Genomic DNA, 9,016 nt, shown 5'->3' on the forward strand with positions numbered 1-9,016 from the left:
CACCCTCCCCGGGCTCAGCTGTGATTTCGGGTGCCGCCTCTGTTAGAAGCCCGTCCTTTGGAGCGCTGCCATGCTGGGCCACACGGCTCCCTCTGGGTTGGAGGACGCGTTCCCTTTACCTCAAAGGCTCAGACACATCTGGGTAGCGTTCTGCTTCTGAAAGGCCCGCAGTGCCCCCAGCAGGTGAGTCTCCGAAGCCGCTGGGGTCGCCCCTCCTGCTGGGGTCTCCCCCTGCTGGGGTCTCCCCCGGCCGCCCTGTTCAAGGACACGCACGCAGCTGTTAATCTCTCAGGGAAACACGCAAGGCTCCGTAAGTCTTTGCAGGTGCTCATGTGGGTTCCCTTTTTTTATAGAGGGCATTTGTGATTTTGTTTCTCCCGCTATATTTTCCTTCCAGGGGGTTAACGTAAAGAAGTACTTGAGTTCCTTTAGAGCAACCAGGCGTGAGGTGTGAGGCGGGGTGGCCGGGACTCAGAGCAGTGGGGCTTTCGGCCGCCCTTTGTGTCCGTGGAGGGGGCCCCCTTGACCTCCCTCACTTGACCTTCCCCAAGCTAGCTGGAGTCTGCCAGACCCAGGACACGAGCGGGTTCGGACAAGTCCCCGGGGGCAGTCATGCCAAGCCGGGGGTCTGCGCGGTGCCGCACGCTGGGCCGTGTCCGTAAGGGGCCTGTCCTGCGGGGCACAAGGCACCTGAAGCAAGTAAACAGCGTTCTAAAGTCCGATCCCCTTTTGAAATGATTCCCCGGGGACGCCTGGTTCAAACCCGACCGCCAGCCCTAAAACAAGCCTTTAAGTAAAATCAGTGAAACGCTTACAGGTTTCTCCCTTTGCAGTAGCTGTGGTCATGGGAGTAATGTTTAAATTGAGCGCTTGCTTCCATTCACAGGACATCCCAGCTGCCGCGGGTCCCTGGCTCCCCCAGGGCTGGGCTTGCTCCGCACGGTATCTCCCAGAGAGGAAGTGCCAGGCACGTTGGCATGGCCCCCAGCGAGGCTCTTCAGGGGAACAGGGCTTTGGGAGGTCACGGGGGCAGATCACACGGGGCTCTGTCACGGCAGGGTTGTGAGAGACCGGAACAGGTCACCATTAACTTGCTGGTCTTGAACTTAAATGTAGCTTCCCTGTTGTGCTTTGAGGGTTCGGACCTTCCAGCTTACTCTGGCGGGGTGGGGTCCATGGTTGCTGAGCTCTTTTCTAAAAAAAAATTGCAAATCTGTTTAAAAATCGAAACCCCTTGTTCCGGTTTACAATTACGCTCCAATGAGCGACTCGTCTTTGGAATCCCTCAAGGTAAGGTTTTCCTAATGGGGTACACGACTGTCCTACCTCAGCCCGAGATGCCACCCTCCTCTGATGCTGTCAGTCCCTTCCCTCCTCCTTCCAGTGAGGGTGGGCCAGACGGTCTCCCACCTGCTGCACAGTGGCCACCAGACAGGGGCTGCGACTCCACGGGGATGGGTGCCCTGGGCCGTCTTCCTCTTTCTCTTAGCTGCTAGGTTGTGCAGGCATTTGTGAGGTGAGGGCCTAGAGGCCCCGTTCCCCGGGCCCAGGATGCAGGAGGCCTGCTGGCCAGTGCTGCCTCCTGCCCGGGGAGTGGGGGTACGGTGGTCTCTGGCAGGGGCAGGTGGGCGGGGGTCCCCCTGCGTGAAGCACATCCCAGCTGATCTGTGTCCAAACATAAACATTGGTAACAGTTTTCTGATGATCAACACGGAGGCTCAGTGTGGACAAATCTGAAAAAATCAGGATGGATGAAGAGGACAAAGGTCACCTGCACCCCCGCCCCGAGCTAACGCAGGGTTAACATTTTGGTGTGTCTCCTTCCAGCTTCTTCTCTAACAGGTCATTTTATAAGTTGATTTCTTTAAATCAGTATGCAGCTCTGCAGCGACCTCGTGTTCTCCCTCAACAATTAACGGGGGCCTTCTCTTTCCAGTTCCAAGACTGGAATTTGCTCTCGGACAAAGGATTTGAGCGGGGGGGGCACAGAGGCCACCTAGAACTGGTGGCTACTGAGTGAAGGGCACGCGAGGCATTCAGAAGGTATAAGATCACAGAAGGTTTGAACCTAAGACTCCAGCAAGATGGCCAGAATGTGTGAAGGAGCAATAGAAACGTAGTCTCACACGGCTCAGGAGGCTCCAGGTCCCAGATCGAGGTGCCGGCACATCCCGTGTCTGGTTCACAGACCGCGTCTCGCTGTGTCCTCACAAGGTGGGAGGCCAGGGCGGGGGGTGGTAGGGGGAGCTGCGGGTCTCCCTTTTAGAAGAACGCTAACCCCACATGTCAGGGCTTCACCCCAGAGTTAGGATCTGACATAGGGATTTGGGGCACAGACGTTCGACCCACAGCGGGGTGTGAGTCCCATGTGCACAGTGTGCATTTGTGGGTGTTTGGCTTTGGGAAGGTCACCTCCAATGTCCCGGCCACCAGGACTCTCTTCCAGGTTCTCGTGAGCAGTTGGACGTGGGGCCAGGCAGGCAACCTCCGCCATCACCTGGTCGGTGACCCCAAAGGCAGGCAGGTCCTCGACTTGGCAGGCTTGTTTGAAGGGGCACGTGTGCTGGGTCTTCCCTCTAATCCCACCTCAGGCCCGGCGGGATGTTTATGCTCTCTGAGGGCCCCAGCCGCGTGCCCAAGGCCCCCTCCTCTCGGGGGGCTCTACTCACAGCCTGCAAGTTACCCGAATACAGAGCATCTCGCTTGTGATCCACGAATACGCAATAGATCGTGAATGGATGGGAGGAATGCAAAGGCTTTTTGTTGGGTTTTGCAGACAGTCACACTATCCCCAAGGATATATTTAGAACAGGACATGTACATACATCTTTCTCTTGGGTTTTCAGGAAATTCCCGTGTGTCCTCATGGCCGGGTCGTTCTCCATTCACCTCCTCCTGGGGATGGACGTGTGGGCCGTCTCCCGTTCCGCGCTGTTACAGTGTCCCTGCCAAGATCCTTGTATACATGTCTCCTGGGACATTCCTGCGGGGTTCTGGGTTCTTTCTTACCTGGCAGTGGGTTGCCGGGGGCACGAGGTGTACGTATGTTCAGCTTCAGGGGACAGCGCCACCCTTGTGCAAGATGGTTACGGGGTAACAAACATCCTGCTGCACAGCCAATCACCCACAGCTCCGCTCGAAACCCTTCATTGTCGGTCACCACTCCGCAATCCGGCTGGACCCCGCTGCTCTCCAGCAGGCCCCCTGGCTCACGTGGCTGGAACCCTCGAGGTGCCCGGGCCGCTCCCTCACCACGTGGCTGCCTGGGCCTCCTGGCAGCATGGCAGCTTGCTGGCGGTCCGGCTTCCAAGGAGCCAGGTTTCTTTAAAACAAACAAAACCTGGTACGCTGTCGCTTTGACTTCGTTCTCCTGGCCGAAACAGGTCAGAGGGTCAGGGTCGGCGTGAGAGAGGGAAGCCAACTCTCCTGCTGATGCGCGGCCGCAGGGGCGCGGGCACCCCGCAGGAGGGGAGGGGTGATGGCCTTCACGCTCGGAGACCACCCCAAGACTGGACAGTTTTTGCTTCCCTGCGCAGCCGTGAGGACTCGGGTCCGTCCGTGTCTCCCCCAGCCCCATGGGACGCTGAATGTCTTGTTCACATGTGTGTCTTTACAACCGAGAGGAGCACGCCCAGCACCCCACGTCCAAAGGGCCACCCCAGGGCGCCTGGGTGGCTCAGTTGGTTAAGCGACTGCCTTCGGCTCAGGTCATGATCCTGGAGTCCCAGGATCGAGTCCCGCATCGGGCTCCCTGCTCGGCAGGGAGTCTGCTTCTCCCTCTGCTCCTCCTCCCTCTCATGCTCTCTGTCTCTCATTCTCTCTGTCTCAAATAAATAAATAAAATCTTTAAAAAAAAAAAAAAAGGGCCACCCCAAGTCCACGGCAGGAGAGCTGGATTAAGGGTCCCGTGGGCCGTGGAGAGGCAGCCCGCCCCACGCTCCCAGCCTGGCGGCTCCGCTGTTTAAGAAGTCAGAGCTCTATGCATCACGTGGGGGTTGCCTTCTGGGGGCTTCTATTTGCATAAGCCGGGGGAGAGCTTGGCTGCCAGAGAGCTCTGAGCAAAGGTTCACAATAGCAACACACATGCTCTGAAGAGCTTAAAATAAAACCTGGTAAAGAAACAGGCCAGTGAAGGGAAGATGTGATTACCCAGCTGTCACTTAAAACTCATGTTCAGCCCTCAACTCCTCTGCTGCGTTTGCCCGACCGTGTTTCAACCGATCATGGAATAGATAGAGCTTTCACTTCTGAAAGGAGACGCCGGAGAGCCCACGGGGGAGGCAGGCAGGCACCGTGGTTTCTGCTCCATAAATGGAAGGCCTGCCATGGAAGTCTGTGTGGGCTGGTAGGGCAACGTGGAGGGTTCTAGCAACAGGAATGAACTTGGTGGACGCAGAACCACCCCCACTCCAGCTAGAAACGCAAATGCCTGACGGGGCTCAAAAGAAAGAAGGGGAAATGCTCAGGTTGAGAAACTCTAAAGGCAGCCCACTGAGATCAGGCTCACGGCCCAGGGGCCCCGGGTGGGGCCCCAGGTCCAGACCGCAGCTTGGGGCCGGACCCTGATTCTATCTGAGATGGCAGCAGGGACAGAAATCGCTCCAAACACAAGTCACTGCCCCGTGAAAAGGGACAGGACGGCCCCGGCCACCAGCCCTGAAGAAGACCCAGGACGTGTGCCGTGTGCCCAGGGCAGGGGCGGCGCAGGGAAGGATTAGGGAGCAGGGACAGAGTTTCTGTCTGGAATGATGAAAAAGGTTCTGGAGTTAGTGGTGAAGGTTACACAACATCGTACGTGTACCAAACGCCACTGAACTCTACGCTTAAAAATGGCTAAAATAGGAAATTTTATAGTACGTGTATCTTACCACAATTAAAAGCAAAATAAAAAATACTAGAAAGGAGGAGGTGCACTCTCATTGTCTGCAAATAATATGATCGTCTCCCCGGAAAGGCCAAGAAAATCCTGGAGAATGTGTCCGGATCACGAGAGAATGCTCAGTTGGGTGTCTGGTTATGAAAGCCACACAAATCAAGTCTTCTGCTCCAGTAATAATGAGAAAAATACAGCAGGGAGGGAGGGGCAACAGGAGATCATGCCCAGGGTAGTGGAGATCCACAACACGAATAATGCGCTTAATGAAATGACGAGTCTACATGAGGAGCTACCCAAGTAACACTTGTGGAATGAATGAACCCATTTTCCCAGAGGGATGAAAAAGAAACAAGAGGAAAAGAAAAGATGTATTCTGTTTGGGGCGGAGGGGGATGGGGAGGGAAACAGTGATGAGCAAAGGCATTGATAAGCCTGTTGATTAATATAAAAACATAGGGACTCTTAACAAAAAAAAATTAAAATAGTAATAATGGCTTGTGAGGGAATTAAAATGATGTTCATATACCTACTGATAAAACTCTGCACATCAGTAAGGACAGATGACCATCTTAGTGACTGCAGGACAAGGGTCTGTAGGTGTTCCTTCTACTGATCTTCCGACCATTTTGTAAGATGGACACTTTTCAAAATAAAGAGTGGGGTTATTTCCGAAGCATTTGGGGAAATTCGAGCACGGATGGTCCATGCCACACTCTTAAGGAAACACTGTTCACTTTTCTTTGGCGTGATAATGGTTATTGTGGTGATGGTTTGCAAAAGTGCCCTCTTTTTAGACGTATAACCTGAAATATTTTCGGAGTCTGTGATGGGGAAGAAGGGAGAGCTTCGAGCCTTGCTCCTGCGGCAGACTGAGACTCACAGACAGGTGCGAATGAGCGGGTCTGGGCTCGGGGGCGTGCAGCAGGCCTCCTTGGTCCCAGGGGCCTCCTGCCAGTGCGTCCGGGGGGAGAGCCCAGCTCTCCTGGCCTCCCCTTGCCTCGCAGGGCTGCTCCTCCCGCCTGGGCACAGCGAAACGCCTCCTGCCCAGCGCTGAATGCTTTCCTTCTTCCCTCAAGGGCTGTCAGGGCCAAGGGTCTGGAAATCGTACCAAGCACCCGCATCAGGCTGCTTACCTGCCTCATCATGTCCAACCTGGCCTATTCCATCCTCCCTGCGGAGCTGAGCCACTGCCCCAGTCCCCCGGGGCGGGTGGTGGCAAAGCTGGGACGGGGCCCCTGACCCCCATGCTCCTGGGCCGTGCCCCCGAGCGGCCTCTGAGAGCAGAGGCCGTTCTCAAACACACAGCACGTGTTCGTTTTCTTCCTCCGAGGCAGAGCTCAAGAACCTCTCCTTCAGGTCAGGGACCTCTAGGAGAGTCTGTAAGAGCCACTTGCCGAGAAGCCTCATGCTTGCCCAGCTGGGAGGCCTGCACTCTGAGAGCCTATGATTCCATCAAGCGTGAAGTGTTTGGAGGAAGATTAGCCTCTCGATCACTCCAGGGGGTGATGCCAAATGGTGGGACAGCATTTTCTGGGTCCTCATCATGGGAGCCGCCCAGGAGAGGCAGTGGGGGATGCCACCCAGGCGCCCAGAGTGGGGGCCTGGCCACCCCGCCCCTGAGGCCCCCGCACCGCCACCCCCTTCCCTGAGTCCCTCCAGGACCCGTCACCCAGGGAAGCTGCCGCCAGCTAGGCCTCCCGGGCCTAAGACGCCCATCCCCTCCCCGCCTTCCTCCAGGAGGCCCTCTGGAAGGTGAGATTTCTCGCCGCCTCTAAAATCTCAGAAGATATTACTTCCGCTCCAGCATTTCTGCTGCAAGTATCTGGAAACTGTGAGGGACACCAAGAGCCCCGGACTCACCGAGGCCACCGGGAGGAGAGTGGGCTGGCGCACAGGAAGCCCCCACTGGTGGGCGAGCCTGCAAACAAGCTGCGTGAAACCCCCCAAGGGCATCTCTCTCTCTCTCTTTTTTTTTATTTGAGAGAGAGCGAGTGAGAGAACGAGCATGAGCGGGGGCAGAGGGAGAGGGAGGGAGGATGTTCAGCCCACGGCCCAGCAGCAGCCTCTGGTCTGTCCCCGACAATGGCCCTTGGGGATCGCCAACCCAGGGAGGCTGCATGTTCAGGGCAAAATCGGGAGCAAGATACAGAGGCTCCCCATATCCCCCTGCCCGCCCCCCACACACACACAGCCTCCCCCGCTCACCCATCCCACACCAGGGCGGTGGTTTTTTTACAATCAATGAGCCTGTATGGACCCACCATAATGGTCCATAATTCACAGTCGGGTTCACTCTTGGTCGTAGAGTCTGTGGGTTTGGACACATGTATGATGACACACAGCCATCATTATAGTGTCCCACGGAGTAGGTTTACAGCCCTGCATGTCCTCCGTGCTCCTCCTTTTCACCCCTCCTGCCCCGACGCCCCTCCCTCCAGCAACCACTGATCCACCACTGAGTTTCGCCTTTTCCAGGACGTCATAGAGTTGGAATCATACAGTATGCGGCATTTTCAGACTGGCTTCTTTCGCTGAAATATATGCATTTAAGGTTCTTCTATGTCTTTTCACGGCTTGATGCTCATTCCTTTGTAGCGCCTAATGGTATTCCACTGTGTGGATGGACCACGCCTTATCCATCCCCTCGAGGAGGACAGCTTGGTTGCCTCCGAGTTTGGACAGTTGTGGATAAAGCTGCTGTAAGCATCGTGTGCAGGTTTTCGTGGGGACATAGGTTTTTCGCTCCTGGGCGCAGAGCACAAGGCGCAACCGCTGGATCATATGGTAGAAAGATGTTGAGTTTTATTAAGAAACCGCCAAACTCTCTTCCAAAGGCGCTGCACCACGTTACGTTGGCTTACTGATTTTTTTTTCCTGGTCAGAATATGCTGAAGTTCTTCATCTCAAGGCCAGATTGGCCTCCCCTGCCCTTAATGCCTAGGCCCCCAGCCTAGGCAGCTGGACCGCCGGGCCCCAGGCGGCGCACAGGGGCCTTCCCGAATGTGCACGGGTCTTCACATCAGCACAGATGGGTTTTATGGGTCCCATTTTATAAGAAACCCAAGGCTCAGAGAGGTTGAGAAATGTGACCAAAGACACACAGCAGAGTAAGGTTTGAATCCAGGCCCACCTTGGCACCGGCGTGGAGGGACTGGTCAGCAGAGAGAGGGGGTGTGTTGGGGGGGTCAGGGGGCCGCTGGACCTGGCTCCTACTCGCTCGGGAGCTGATCGTGGGCCCCTCCTCCCCCCCTGCGCTCTCAACAAACCAGAGGATGAGCGTTTACACCATGGGAGTCCACAACGGCTAGAAAGCAAACTCTGGCTGTTAAATAGGAACCTGTCCACCCCTTACAAGCCTGTGCCTGTGAGAGACTGAGCGCGTGCGTGTTCGTGTGTGTGTGTGTATGTGTGTGTGTGAGACTGAGCGCGTGCATGTTCGTGTCTTTTGTGTGTGTGTGAGACTGAGCATGTGCGTGTTCATGTCTGTGCGTCTGTGAGAGACTGAGCGCGTGCGTGTTCGTGTCTGTGCGTGTTCGTGTGTGTGTGTGAGAGACTGAGCACGTGCGTGTTCGTGTGTGTGTCTGTGTCTGTGTGTCTGTGTGTGTGTGAGACTGAGCGTGTGTGTGTTCGTGTCTGTGTGTGTGTGTGTGAGAAAGACTGAGCACGTGCATGTTCGTGTGTGTGTGTGTGAGAGAGACTGAGCATGTGCATGTTCGTGTCTGTGTCTCTGCCTGTGTGTGTGTGTGAGACTGAGCACGTGTGTGTTCGTGTGTGTGTGTCTGTGTCTGTGCGTCTGTGAGAGACTGAGCATGTGCATGTTCACATCTGTGTGTGTATGTGAGACTGAGCACGTGCGTGTTCATGTCTGTATGTGTGAGACTGAGCACGTGCGTGTTCGCGTCTGTGCCTGTTTGTGTGTGTGTGTGAGACTGAGCACATGCGTGTTTGTGTGTGTCTCTGTGTGTGAGACAGCGCATGCGTGTTCACGCCTGTGTGTGTGAGACTGAGCGTGTGCGTGTTCATGTCTGTGTGTGAGCCTGAGCATGTGCGTGTTCATGTCTGTATGTGTGAGACTGAGCACGTGCGTGTTCACGTCTGTGCGTGTTTGTGTGTGTGTGAGACTGAGCACATGCGTGTTTG

The sequence above is a fragment of the Mirounga leonina genome, unplaced genomic scaffold (genome assembly GCF_011800145.1).
Source record: "Mirounga leonina isolate KUSES-001 unplaced genomic scaffold, KU_Mleo_1.0 Mir_454, whole genome shotgun sequence".
In the NCBI taxonomy this organism is placed as follows: domain Eukaryota; kingdom Metazoa; phylum Chordata; class Mammalia; order Carnivora; family Phocidae; genus Mirounga; species Mirounga leonina.